Below are 15235 nucleotides of genomic sequence, written 5' to 3'. Positions count from 1 at the left end.
CCGCGACGGAGTGTCGAAGAATCAACCCGTAGAGAGCACTTGATCCTTGCGCGGATCAAGGGGGAGCTACACCCTTGCGCGGGTGCTCCAACGAGGACTAGTGGGGAGTGGCGACTCTCCGATACCTCGGCAAAACATCGCCGCGTTCCTTTTCTCTCTCTATCTACTTTGAGCACTTACTTTGAGCATTTACTTTAAGCAATTCAATACTTGTTTTACATCCATAGAATTGCTTGCTAGAGTAAGTTTGAAACTTAGGTTGCGAGGTTGTTGTGCATTAGTTTGATATAAACACTTTTCTAGGCACAAGGGGTTAATTGGGCTATCCGTAGGATTTGATTATTGTAAGAGAATTTAGAATTAGCCCAATTCACCCCCCCTCTTGGGCATCTTGATCCTTTCAATTGGTATCAGAGCCTCGTGCTCACGTTTTTAAGCTTAATCGCTTAGAGCAAGATGTCTCACGGGGATGGACCTCCTCCTATCTTTGAGGGAGATGATTTTCCATATTGGAAAATCCGCATGGAGGCATACTTAGAAGCTCTAGATGTTGGAATTCTTAGAGCCGCCTCTCAAGGGTTCCCCGCACCTAGGAATGCCGCACAACTTCAAGGCGATGAAGTGAATTATGAGAAATGGAATGCAAAGGCTCGCAACACCATTTTTAGAGGCCTTTGCAAAGAGGTGTTCAATCGTGTAAGGAACCACAAAGACGCCCATGCTCTATGGTCGGACGTTTGTGCGCTCCATGAGGGAACCAAGAGTGAGCGTGAGGAACGCTATTATCTTGTGATTAAAAAGCTAAATTCTTTTGAGATGTTTTCCAAAGAAAGTGCTAATGAGATGTATTCTCGATTAAATGTTCTTGTAGAGGAAGTCAATGGGCTTGGACTTACTCAAATGTCACCATCCGATGTTGTGAGAAAAATCTTGAGTGTCCTCCCCATTGATAAATATGGGCACATTGTGACCGTGCTATATCAAGGTGATCTTTCTGCCGCTACACCGATACAAATCTTGGGAAAGATCAATGCTCATGAGATGTACATGCACATCACACCACAAGATGGCTCATCCTCTACAAAGAAGAAAGAGAAAGACTTAGCATTCAAAGCTAGCCAAGACAAGGGCAAAGCAAGACTTGAGTATGAGAGCTCAAGTGATGAAGATGATGAAGAAAGCCTTGCCCTCATGGTGAAGAAGACCACTAAGATGCTAAAAAGGCTAAACAAGAGTGGCATCAAGTTCGACGGCAAGAAGAAGTTCTTCACAAGCTCAAGAAGAAAGCCAATCTCCGAGATGGATTGCTACAATTGTGGCGAACTTGGCCACCTAGCTCATCAATGCACAAAGCCCAAGAAAGACAAGTTCAAGAACAAGGGCAAGAAAGATGATTCAAGTGATGAAGATGAAAAGAAAAAGAACAAGCCATACAAGAAGAGAGATGGCAAAAAGAGGGACTTCTACAAGAAGGAGAAGAGTGGCAAGGCCTACATTGTCGGTGATTGGCTCACGGACATTGATTCATCAAGTGGATCATCCGATGATGATAGTGACGATGAAAAGGTGGCCGCCATTGCTATTGATCTTGCATCTTCACCTCCACCATCGCCATCATCCTCTACACACCTATGCCTTATGGCCAAAGGTGAACGAAAGGTAACTAAGAGTGATGATAGTAGTGATGATGAACATGCTAGTGATGATGATAGTGATAGCGATGATGATGACTCACCTACATATGATGATCTTGTCAAAATACTAAGAAAATATACTAAGATCATTAGAAAGAGTAGAGCTACAAATGAAAAACTTGATGCTAAAAATGATTCACTCTTAGCCAAGTGTGATACATTAGAAAAGGCTAATGATGAGCTCAAAGAAACAAATGATTCTATATCATCCAAACTCAGGGAGCTCAAATCTTCTAAGAAAGAGCTTAAAAATAAAAATGATAAACTTGAGTGGGTGCACAATGAGCTTGTCACTAGTCACCATAAGCTAAAAGATGAATATACAATTCTAAAGATCAATTATGATACCCTTATTATTGCACAAGAATTCTTACCAAATGAGCCACATGATGCTACTAACCATGTTGTTAAGATTGATATAGCTACCTCATGTGATGATTTAATTGATGAAAGCATTGAGCATGGATCTAGTAGCAAGGGCAAGCAAGTGGTTGAGTGCAATGACTATGATGAGTTTGTCAAGCTCAAGAGTGATAATGAGAAGCTCATGAAAGATCTTGAAGAGATGAAAAGTCACAACACCATTGTGCTAGAAACTCTTGATCATGACAAAGAGGTGATCCTTGAGAATGAGAAGCTAAAAGAAGAAATCAAGAAACTCAAGGTGGAGAAGAACAATGATATTCTCAAGGAAGAGAATAAGAAGCTCAAGATAGAGAAAGAGCATCTCAAGGTGGGATTGAGCAAGTTTGCTAGAGGCAAGCATCTCCAAAGTGAGCTACTCATGAATACCATCATGAAGATGGATAGAAGTGGCATTGGATATATGGCAAGTGTAGAGAAGAAGAAGGCTCAAGCTCCACACCAACAATCAAAGCCAAAGCCAAAGCCAAAGAGATGTTTTGAGTGTGGACAAGAAGGCCACTTTGCTCATGAGTGTCAAACTCCACCACCACAACTCTTGCCCAAGCATGCTAGACCCTTTGCTTTCAATGCTCACTACATGCTTAGAAAAGATTCGAGTGGAAAGATGAAAGTCATGTTCTTAGGTCCCCCCAACAAGAGTAGGCCTAAGAAAATTTGGGTGGCTAAGTCACTTGTTGAGAGGGTGAAGGGCCCTCAACAAGCTTGGATCCCTAAAGCTTGAATCTCTTGTGTGTAGGTGAACTACAAGACCGGTAGAAGTCATTGGGTTATTGATAGTGGTTGCACTCAACATATGACCGGTGATCCTCGTATGTTCACCTCACTAGATGAAGAGGTAGATGGTCAAGAGAAAATAACATTTGGAGATAACTCAAAGGGCAAGGTCAAAGGATTGGGCAAAGTGGCAATATCAAATGATCATTCCATCTCCAATGTGCTCTATGTTGCTTCATTGAGCTTCAACTTGCTATCCGTTGGGCAATTGTGTGATCTTGGCTTTCAATGTTTATTCACCGAGAAGGAGGTTGTTGTATCCAAGGTAGATGACAAGCAAGTAATATTCAATGGTTTTAGATACAACAACTTATATCTAGTTGACTTCACCTCCGAAGATGCAAACTTGAAGACTTGCCTATTCACCAAAACAACACTTGGGTGGCTATGGCATAGAAGACTTGCTCATGTTGGGATGAGCTCACTCAAGAAGCTTATGAAGAATGATTTGGTGAGAGGATTGAAGGATGTGAAGTTTGAGAAGGACAAGCTTTGTAGTGCATGTCAAGCCGGCAAGCAAGTTGCAAACACTCATCCAACCAAAGCTTTCATGTCAACCACAAGAGTGCTAGAACTCCTACACATGGATTTATTTGGACCAACAACATACAAGAGTTTGGGAGGAAATCTCTATTGTCTTGTGATTGTGGATGACTATTCTAGATATACATGGGTGTTCTTCCTTCATGACAAATCCGAAGTTGCATCTTGTTTCAAGAAGTTTGCCAAGAGAGCTTAAAATGAATTTGAAGTGAAGCTCAAGAAGATAAGAAGTGACAATGGCAAAGAGTTTGACAACACAAACATAGAAGCTTATTGTGATGAAGTTGGAATCAAACATGAAGTCTCCGCAACCTATACTCCTCAACAAAATGGTGTAGTTGAGAGGAAGAACCGGACTTTGATCACTATTGCAAGGACAATGCTAGATGAGTACAACACCCCCGAAGCTCTATGGGCGGAAGCAATCAACACCGCATGTTATGCATCCAACCGCCTATTTCTTCAAAAGTTCCTTGTCAAGACACCATATGAGTTGCTCAATGGGAAGAAGCCGGACGTCTCCTTCTTTAGGGTGTTTGGTTGCAAGTGCTACATCTACAAGAAGCGGCAAAGTATTTAATCATGCCACCGGCTTGGTTGAAGAAACATATGATGTGGAATTTGATGAATCTAACGGCTCCCAAGGAGCATATGAGAATCTTGATGATGTAGGTGATGAACCATTGAGGGAGGCTATGAAGAATATTCCGGTGGGAGACATCAAGCCAAAAGATGATGAAGATGATGTACAAGTCATTAACCAACCTTCTTCATCAAATGTACCACAAGATGGTGAAAAAGTTGGGAGAGTAGAAAATGAAGATACTCATATCTCCCATGAGCAAATGGTGGTACAAGCACAAGATGTTGATGCTCCACAACCTCCCCCTCAAGTGGTCAATCGAAGAAATACACCTCTCCTTCAAGATCATCCACAAGATCTCATCATAGGGAGTCCAACAAAGGGGGTGATGACTCGATCTCAAAAACTTACCTCATTTATTGCTCATCACTCTTTTGTCTCTTGCTATGAGCCTACCAAGGTAGAAGAAGCTCTCAAAGATCCGGATTGGATCAATGCCATGCATGAAGAGTTGAACAACTTCACTCGCAATGAAGTTTGGAATCTTGAAGAGCGACCAAAAGGTGCAAGAGTCATTGGAACGAAGTGGGTGTTCCGCAACAAGCAAGATGATCAAGGTGTTGTTGTGAGGAACAAGGCAAGACTAGTAGCAAAGGGTTTCTCTCAAGTTGAAGGTTTAGATTTTGGAGAAACCTTTGCACCGGTTGCAAGATTAGAAGCCATCCGTATCCTTCTTGCATATGCATCACATCATGAAATGAAACTATATCAAATGGATGTGAAAAGTGCATTCTTAAATGGCTTTATTAATGAACTAGTCTATGTTGATCAACCCCCCGGGTTTGAAGACCCTAGATATCCTAATCATGTTTATAGGTTGTCCAAGGCACTATATGGGCTTAAGCAAGCCCCAAGAGCTTGGTATGAGCGCCTTCGGGATTTCCTTATTGAGAAGGGCTTTACCATTGGGAAGGTCGACACCACACTATTCACCAAGAAGCTTGATAGGCATATCTTCATTTGCCAAGTATATGTTGATGATATCATCTTTGGATCATCAAATGAAGACTCATGCAAAGAATTTGGTGAATTGATGTCTAAGGAGTTCGAGATGTCAATGATTGGTGAGCTTACATTCTTTCTTGGTTTTCAAGTCAAGCAAATGGAAGAAGGCATCTTCATCTCTCAAGAGAAATACACAAAAGATCTTCTCAAGAGATTCAAGATGGATGAATGTAAGCCAATCAAGACCCCAATGCCTACCAATGGACATCTCGACCTAGATGAGGGAGGTAACTCGGTTGATCAAACTCTCTACCGTTCTATGATTGGTAGCTTGTTATATTTAACCGCATCTAGGCCCGACATCATGTTTAGTGTGTGTATGTGTGCTAGATTTCAAGCTAGTCCTAAGGAAACACATTTAATTGCCGTAAAAAGAATCCTTAGGTATCTTAAGCACTCACCAAGCATTGGCCTTTGGTATCCCAAAGGAGCTTTATTTGAATTAATTGGCTATTCCGATTCGGACTACGCCGGATGCAAAGTTGATAGAAAGAGCACATCCGGAGGGTGCCATTTGCTTGGTAGATCACTTGTGTCTTGGTCCTTCAAGAAACAAAATAGTGTGGCTTTGTCCACCGCCGAAGCGGAATACATTGCCGCGGGTGCTTGTTGTGCACAAATTTTATACATGAAACAAACTTTACTAGACTATGGAGTAGTTCTAGAGAAAGTACCTCTTTTGTGCGACAATGAAAGTGCGGTAAAACTTGCAAATAATCCGGTTCAACACTCTCGCACCAAGCATATAGATATCCGCCATCACTTTCTAAGAGATCATGTAGCTAAAAATGATATATCACTAGAAGGTGTAAGATCCGAAGATCAATTAGCGGATATCTTCACTAAACCGCTAGATGAGGCTACATTTTGTAGATTGCGGAACGAGCTCAATGTACTTGATTTTAGTAACTTCACTAAAAATTGAGCTTGTGTTGTCCCTTGCATTCATTGTAATATACAACATGTTTAATTTGTGGCAATGCATATAGAGCTTGTCTAACATGGTTAAGATAACCGCCGAAAAGCGTGTGAAGAAGCTTAACCTTGGATCAAACTTGACAAGCAACTAGATTTACTTACAAGTATTACATATGCATGAATGTTGTTTTGTCGTTTTGTTCCATTTGCCCTCTTGTTGCCTATTTTCTTAAAAAGAATTATAGCCTAAGGCAAAATATTTTGAAAAATATGAGGGTTTGAGAGAGGTCACTCACATCAGTCCCAATTGGTGTTTATTTGGATCTTATTCAAGTTGGGACTTGATTGGGAACAGGTAGCGCGAAGGAATGTTGAAGGATTGCTGGAAGAGGTGCACCGGACGCTGCACCGGACGCTTCTGTCCAGCGTCCGGTCAGTTCACAGGAGGTGAACTGCTGTTGAAGGAGTGACCGGACGCTGCGTCTGTGCGTCCGGTCAGGAAGGGTTCAGCGTCCGGTCGATCGAAGGATGATCAAGTTGTACTGACCGGACCCTGTCTGCGTCCGGTCATGGACCACCGGCCGCGTCCGGTCGCGATTTCAGAGGATTTGGACCTCTCTGGAATCGACCGGACGCTGGGTGGTAGCGTCCGGTCGCTACCACCGGAGCGTCCGGTCAATGGATCTCGCGCGACTTCGTCTCTTTTCGGTTTCCTTTTTTGTCGCGTTTGGGGGATTATTTATCCGAGCCATGTTCCTCTTCTTTGACCTAACCAGCGCCGCCACCTCCTCGCGCCCAATCTCGCGCCCGCGCCGCCGTGCCCTAGCCCGAGCAGCCGCAACTGCCTAGCCGCGCCGTCGTGCCCTCGCCTCGCCGCGCCTCCGCGCTCGGCCCCCGCTCGCCAGCCGCGCTCCAGCCAAGCCCGCAGCCGAGCCACCACGCCTGCTCCGCATCTCGCCGGCCTCCTCGCGCCAGCCAAGCCCGCAGCCGAGCCACCACGCCTGCTCCGCATCTCGCCGGCCTCCTCGCGCCCAAGCTCCGCCGGTCGATCGTTGCCAAGGCTGCCGGTCTTCGCCAAGTGCTCTTGCCCTTTCCTCCCATTGATTGGTATGGCAAGCTTTGTGTTTCAATCTTGATCTCCAATTGTGACCTAGATCAAATTCTAATCGCACTGATTCCCCATTGCATTCAGGGCATTTGACCTAACCCTAGCCCGGTTTCGAGGATCCCCCGCGTGATATCTTATCTCTTCTCGGATCGCTGATCGTCAGGTAGAAAGCCACTCGATTCAAATTCGCATCTACATTGCTTTCTCTATTAGGGTTTCGCATCTATTAGACATATGGTATTTATTTGTATATCCATCTATTCTATCGTGCAGCGAGTCGGTTCCGTTGTGTTTCGTCTGGCAGTTGGCAGTCAACTCGGAGCCAAGCTCGCGAGTAAGGATTGAGGCCAAGCCTCGAAAGCGGCAGTTTGACAGTTGATCTTCATCAGCGGCAGTTCACCATCTTGTCTGTTCAGATGGCTCGCACCAAGAACGTTGGTGGTGGCCCTGGTGATGATGATTGGAGGCCCCCGCCTCGCCAGCCAGCCGGATCGAAGGGCAAGTCAACCAAGCAGGTGACATCCAAGAAGCGGAAGTATCCCGACGCAGAGACAGCGAGAGCAGCAGCTGTTGCAGAGGCTGCAGAGCGTGCCGAGAGAGGTGGTGCCCGCAGCGGAGTTGTCATTGCAGATCAGCCGGTTTCACCAGCACTCAGAGCTGCGATTGAGGAGGTTGAGCGTCGTCACGGTAGTCTAGCTGGGACTGCCACGTTTGCAGGACGATGGGTCGCCATTGAGGAAGGTCCGTCAGCATAGCAGCAGCCCCCACCAGCAGAGCCTCAACCAGCCCAGGAGACTCAGGAGAGTCAGGAGACCGAGCCGGCACCTCAGCTACGCCGCTCGAGTCGTACCAGTGCTGCAGTTCCACCGAGGCCAGTTACACAGCGCAGGGGTTCACGCCCTCCGCCCAGACCACAGGGTCCGCCTCCAGTGGTTCACCTCGACTTGAGGGCCGCTACAGCCAGGCAGGTTCAGCAGCTGCGGTTTGTTGAGTTTGAGGTTTGGTTTCCTCCGAGGAGGGATGAGAGAGCAGCTGAGGGGTTCTACACGCCACTGCATGAGGATTTCTACAATGCATATCTTAACAGTGGGGCAGTGTTCAGATCACAGAGGGTCTGTCAGATAGAGTCCATTGTGGCAGCAGCCGGAGAGAGCATTCGGCAATACTTATCATATTTGCCAGGACTGACAGATTTGATCGGACGGACGGGCATATATGTACCATCTTGGGTCCGTCAGTTTTATGCCTCGCTCTACATTGATCCTCATCACAGATTCATTCACTTTGCTTTCAAAGGCAAAGACTACAGAGTGACTAGTGGCAGAGCCAGGGAGATACTGAGGCTACAGGAGCAGCCTGTAAAGATGCATGAGGTATGCTATGGACATCAGGAGCCTCCCAGGCGTCCTCATGGAGGGCAGGTGCCCCCTACAGATTTAGTGCGGCATTGCTTCAAGGAGCCGTTTGGAGAGGGGTCGAGCAGGAACCCCAGTGACCTGACTTCTACAGCGAGGATACTAGAGGCCATCATCAGGAGGACACTGCTTCCCAGGTTGGGATACAGGGAGGGCCTGACTCGCCTACAGCTCTGGCTTCTCAATGCCATCATGCAGATGATAGTATTTGACATCTGGGACCTCCTTCTTTCAGAGATGGAGGATACTATAGCTGAGGGATTCAAGGGTCGCAGGCAGCTTCCCTATGCTCACTGGATCACGTTCCTCATCCGCAGGGTTGTGCTTGATAAACCCCCTGGCATGATGGATGAGTATACAGGTGCCACTACAGAGTTCCCAGCCTACAACCTGTCACAGAGGATCAGACACGCCACTCCTCAGGCACCCAGACAGCCTAGCCGTCGTCCCGACGTGCCAGAGTCCGCAGCTCAGCAAGATGAGATCATCAGAGGGATTGCAGCCACTGAGGAGGAGGAGCTAGAGGCACAGCAGGAGGTGAGCGAGTACAGTGACAGCTCTGACGACGACTACCAGCCTATACCTCAGATGCCTCCACGCAGACATGATGCAGAGGCCGGTAGCTCCAGTTCTGCTCCACCTGCTCCACAGACAGACCCCGCTCTCATTGCCATTCTTGAGCGGATGCAGCAGGATCAGACACGACAGGCACAGGAGACAGCTGCCAACTTCGCACAGTTTCAGGCTCGTCAGGACGAGTTTCAGCGGCAGCAGCAGCTCCTTCAGCACCAGCAGTTACTTATGCAGCAGCAGCTCATGGGATTCATGCAGCATGTAGTGACAGCTATTGGGGTCCCACTGCCACAGCCTTCGCCCCAGCTTGCACAGCCTCCCACCACTTCGACGACTCCAGCAGTACAGCCCAGTGGGCTCCAGAGTCAGGGACAGCCTCCAGCTCAGTTTGCTTCACCGCCCATACAGGTGTCCCAGTGGTTAGCCTCACCCGTGGTAGCCCCGCAGTTCACTCCATTTCAGACGGGCTTCACACCAGAGCAGTCTTCCTCGCTATTCGTGCCTGAGACGTCAGTCTCCAGGAGTCTTGGAGCTTCCTTCAGCGAGTTGACCGGCATGCCTACTCCGCCTCATATGCATACCGCCGGTCCATCTACAGCAGATCCAGTCGCAGTGACTACTCAGAGGCTCCCCTCGTCTATCGCCTCGTCCGATCCTACGACAGACATACTTGCAGCTTCACAGGCAGCACCAGCCCCAGCTCAGACCCAGACCGCTTCAGCGACACTTCCTGCCACAGAGGGTCAGTCAGTTCAGAGCTCAGGGTCAGATGATGATGGTGCCCAGTTCCAACTTGCCCCACGTTCTTCAGCGCCCGGCACGTCCGCTGCAGCCCCGCCCTAGGTTTTGGTGTTTGACGCCAAAGGGGGAGAGGGTGTACGAGTATGTAGTCTCAGGGGGAGCTACATTTAGGGGGAGCTAGTTATATAGTATTAGCTTATTATATACATTTGGAGTTTTATTTGTGTGACACACTATTACTTATGCATTCGTGTGTTTACTTTCATGCATACTATTATATATATGTGATAGTGCTATCTACGTGGTTGTGATATTTGATATGTGTGACTTCTACTTTGCTTTATCTATATGTCATATCACTTGGGTAATGCTCATTTGCTATTGCTTCCGCGTTTATATTTCAAAGCAAATGAGCTTTGTTATTTGTACTCATGCTTAATTCATATCCTTTGAGTACATTGTGTTGGCTTGGGTCATATAAGCTTGACTAACTCTTTTGTTCTTATTGACAAAAGCTTATATGAACCAAGCTCGTCAAAAACCTCACTCCATAACATACTCGAGGTGGTATTGTCATCAATCACCAAAAAGGGGGAGATTGAAAGCATCTAGGCCCCTAGTTGGATTTCGGTGATTAATGTCAATACAAGATTACTATGACTAACGTGTGTTTTGCAGAGACAATTAAGTTAGGTCATGGTAATGGAGATCGATTGGGCAATCGAGGTTGTCATGCCCCTACGATGGAAATCGTTTCGGTTTTTAAAAAAGGATGGACGACAAGGTTAAGGATAACTAGTTCTAAGTGTCGATTGGAGTTGGAGAGACACTTAGAGTAGTTTAGGACTTTGTTTTTCCTTTGGCCGTACTATTAAGGGGGGTATGAACGGGTAGCTTGACCTAGTTGAGTCTAGTGAGTTAGGTGTGGTGCACACTTGTTAAAACTAGCTCTAGGTAGCTCCTATGAATGCCTAAGATCCTATGGAGCAAACTTCATTCTCAGATGTTCGAGAGTTGGAAGTGAATGGAGGGTCAAACACTGACCGGACGCTGGCTCCGGTGCGACCGGACGCTGGCCGCAGGGTCCGGTCAGTTCATTTGACTGAGGTGAACAAGTCTGGTGTGACCGGACGCTGGAAGGTCATGTGACCGAACGCTGAGGGCCAGCGTCCGGTCGACTCCAGTAAGGGTCCAGACTTGGGAAAGAGTGATCGGACGCGTCCGGTCAGTGCTGACCGGACCCTGAGGGTTCAGCGTCCGGTCGAGTCCAGTAAGGTTCCAGTAAGGGTTTTATGCGACCGGACGCGTCCGGTCAGTGCTGACCGGACCCTGCCAGCGTCCGGTCGACTCTTTAATACTGGTTCGCGGGTTGAACTGACCGGAGCGTCCGGTCATAACGATCGGAGCGTCCGGTCGTCCCGCAGAAGCTCATAACGGTTCGTTTTTCAGGCTGGCTTATAAATAGACGGTCCACTCGTGAGTGGAGTATCTTTTGCTCATTCCAACAGCTGAGAAACACGTTTGTGAGTGCCAAGAAGAGTAAGGTCCTAGTGAGGTGTTTGTGATTTGAGAATCCAAGAGAGTAGCCTCACTAGCAAATCAAGAGTAGCAAAAGTGTGCATCCATCTTCTCATCAGGCTTCGCGTGGTCAAGTGAGAGTTCGTGCTTGTTACTCTTGGTGATCGCCATCACCTAGACGGCTTGGTGGTGATTGGGAGTTTGGTGTTCACCCGGCGGAGCTTGTGGGTGACCCAACTCAAGTTGTGAGCGGCTTTGGGTGATTCGCCGCGACGGAGTGTCGAAGAATCAACCCGTAGAGAGCACTTGATCCTTGCGCGGATCAAGGGGGAGCTACACCCTTGCGCGGGTGCTCCAACGAGGACTAGTGGGGAGTGGCGACTCTCCGATACCTCGGCAAAACATCGCCGCGTTCCTTTTCTCTCTCTATCTACTTTGAGCACTTACTTTGAGCATTTACTTTAAGCAATTCAATACTTGTTTTACATCCATAGAATTGCTTGCTAGAGTAAGTTTGAAACTTAGGTTGCGAGGTTGTTGTGCATTAGTTTGATATAAACACTTTTCTAGGCACAAGGGGTTAATTGGGCTATCCGTAGGATTTGATTATTGCAAGAGAATTTAGAATTAGCCCAATTCACCCCCCTCTTGGGCATCTTGATCCTTTCAGCATTGATCATTATATGGTACAAATGGTTCTTTCCTTTATTTACACTGACTGAAAATGTTTCTTGGATCTGCATGCAGGAAAGGGCTGAGGGGGTCATGATGGCATTCAAAAGCGACATACAGTAATAGTAATGACTCTTGTTTATATAGAACTGAAGGTGAAAATGAAATTATGGTAAATGTAAAAAAAATTTACAAATGGTGGTACAGTTGCACTGTGGGTATGCATATATTGTTTTCCAATTATTGACATTTATGTATTTAATTTAACTATTACAAAAGATTTTTGTTTTGGTATAGACACGTGCGGCACGCACGGGCCTATCCACTAGTACGAAAAGGTATGTGTCGGTGCGGGACCCACGGGATACCCCACAAGGAAGGGAGAAGATTTAGTCTAACTATGATTCTTTCCATGTAATCTTAGTAGTAGTATTATTCTGTAATCCTACTAGGAACTCTCATTGTAAACCGACTAGGATTCTGACCTTCTGACTATATAAAGGAGGGCATGGCTCCTTAGATCGGGAGTTAGGAGAACAATTGTACGACAACACAACACTTTACAATCAATCTAACGCAAAGGCTAACGCCGACTGGACGTAGGGCTGTTACTCGATCTACGACTGAGGGTCCGAACCAGGATAAATCGACTGTCTCTTGCGTTAATCGTCGAGTTCCGCATACGCTGAAGCCCGAACATACTGCCTCGGGGACTCCCGTGGCAGGCTATCGGTGGTAAAACATCGACAGCTGGCGCGCCAGGTAGGGGCTTTCGGCGACTTTGCATCCAGGAGCTCGACGGACCTCGACAACATGATTTTTTTGAAGGGATCAACCTTTATCTTCGGTTCGTGGATCTGCGAGGCAGGTGACGATGGCAAGCTTCAAGGCCGTCTCCTCGAAGATTCGGATCATCATCAAGACCTTTCCTTTCCGGCGACAACGACAGATCGGCTTGCAGGAAGATTCGCGCAACTCATGATGTCCAATCCAACTCAGATTCCGTGGCTTCACGTATCAGATTCAAACTCAGGCTCTGCTTCTGAGATGGAGTCCTACCCGAGTTCTTTCGGAAAACCGAGTTCTTTTCCGACAAGGCTCCGGAACACGACATCAACCTATCAAGAATACAACTCGGAGTACACTCAGAGTACTTTAAAGAAGACGGGTCCTTTTCTGTTCGATCTTGGCAACATGGCAACGTCTTATCAGGCACAGCTCGAAAGATCTCTTAATCTAGTTTCCGGAATACCACTGACAGGAGTTCAGGAAGGCCTCATACTAACCATGACATCTCAAGATTGCCTAGTCCACTGGCCGGGTCCTATTCCTAGAAGAAGCAATGCCCGATTAGTTGATGAGACAGCCGTTCTACCCTACCATAAAGGCAGTATGCTCTACGACACCGATGCCTCCACAGAAGACATCAACAACTCATGCAAGGCAGACATAGAAGCAGTACATGCCCGAGAAGTTTTTATGGTTCGACAATCACCGCTGATACCGCCACAAGCACCAGATGTCAGATCCTCAGATGAGTCAGAATCCAACATATCTCCCAATGCCCTGGAATACGATGGTGAGTCTGAGGGCCAGAAACAAGCCAGAGAAAGAAGAAATAAACTAAAAGAAGGTCGCAGACGCCGCGCTAGATAGCACAAAGAAGCCTAGATCAAGTACGAGACGGAATTAGCCAAGTACGGCAAGAAGAAATACAATCAAGAAGCCGGAGAAAGACGAGCAGCTAGGGCACGCAATGCTCCATATGATAAGATCTGAGAAGTGTTAGAAGAACTTGAAGCCATTTCACATCCCAATGAAGAACAAGAGCGACTCCGAGAACTTTTACGAACAACATCCTTAAAAGCACACGACGGAACGACCCGCTCTAGAATACCCGCCGTTTCAGCCGGGCAAAAAGTACAAAGTCAAAGGAGGTCTGCTTTTGAAAGACTGGGGCCAAACAAAAAAACCATACTCAGAGTAACCAAGTTGAGCATACCTGAAAAGATGCTTGAGCCCGCCGATGAGGGTAGCTAATAAGCTAACACCCGAACCAAAAAGCAACACGGCTAATAATATGCCTGAGCATACCGGCCGAGAGCAAAAAAGCTGAAAAGATGCTTGAGCCCGCCGATGAGGGTAGCTAACAAGCTAACACCCGAACCAAAAAGCAACACGGCTAATAATATGCCTGATCATACCGGCCAAGAGCAAAAAAGCTAAAAAGATGCTTGAGCCCGCCGATAAGGGTAGCTAACAAGCTAACACCCGAACCAAAAAGCAACACGGCTAATAATATGCCTGAGCATACCGGCCGAGAGCAAAAAAGCTAAAAAGATGCTTGAGCCCGCCGATGAGGGTAGCTAAAAAGCTAACACCCGAACCAAAAAGCAACACGGCTAATAATATGCCTGAGCATACCAGGCGAGAGCAAAAAAGCTAAAAAGATGCTTGAGCCCGCCGATGAGGGTAGCTAACAAGCTAACACCCGAACCAAAAAGCAACATGGCTAATAATATGCCTGAGCATACCGGCCGAGAGCAAAAGAGCTGAAAAGATACTTGAGCCCACCGATGAGGGTAGCTAATAAGATAACACCTGAACCAAAAAGCAAAATGGCTAATAGTATGCCTGAGCATTCCGGTCGAGAGCAAAAGAGCTCAAAAGATGCTTGAGCCCGCCGATGAGGGTAGCTAATAAGCTAACACCCGCTAGTCCTAAGACTTTCCAGTACCAACAAGATCAAGAAAGGTTGTCAACACAACAATATACATATATCGAGTAGTTTACATGGCGCAGACGAAAGCCAGACAAACACTCGACAAATCAATAAAGTTTGTCAAGACAACAATCTACAAATACTGAGTTGTTTACACGGCGCAGATGAAAGCCAGACAAGCACTCGACAAATCAAGAAAATTTGTCAAGACAACGATCTACAAATACCGAGTTGTTTACACGGCGCAGATGAAAGCCAGACAAGTACTCGACAAATCAAGAAAGTTTGTCAAGACAACGAACTACAAATGCCGAGTTGTTTACACAGTGCAGACAAAAGCATGACAAGCACTTGACAAAGTCAAAGACATCCAGGCAAAGAAGACATCAACGAAAAATAAAGGATCTTCATTCAAAAAGAAGTATAATATTCTATTAAAAAAGATCTTGTTTTTTGAAACAAGCCAGTTGTCTGACTACTCGT

This window comes from Miscanthus floridulus, chromosome 14, assembly GCF_019320115.1.
Source record: "Miscanthus floridulus cultivar M001 chromosome 14, ASM1932011v1, whole genome shotgun sequence".
In the NCBI taxonomy this organism is placed as follows: domain Eukaryota; kingdom Viridiplantae; phylum Streptophyta; class Magnoliopsida; order Poales; family Poaceae; genus Miscanthus; species Miscanthus floridulus.
This window is presented reverse-complemented; position numbering follows the sequence as displayed.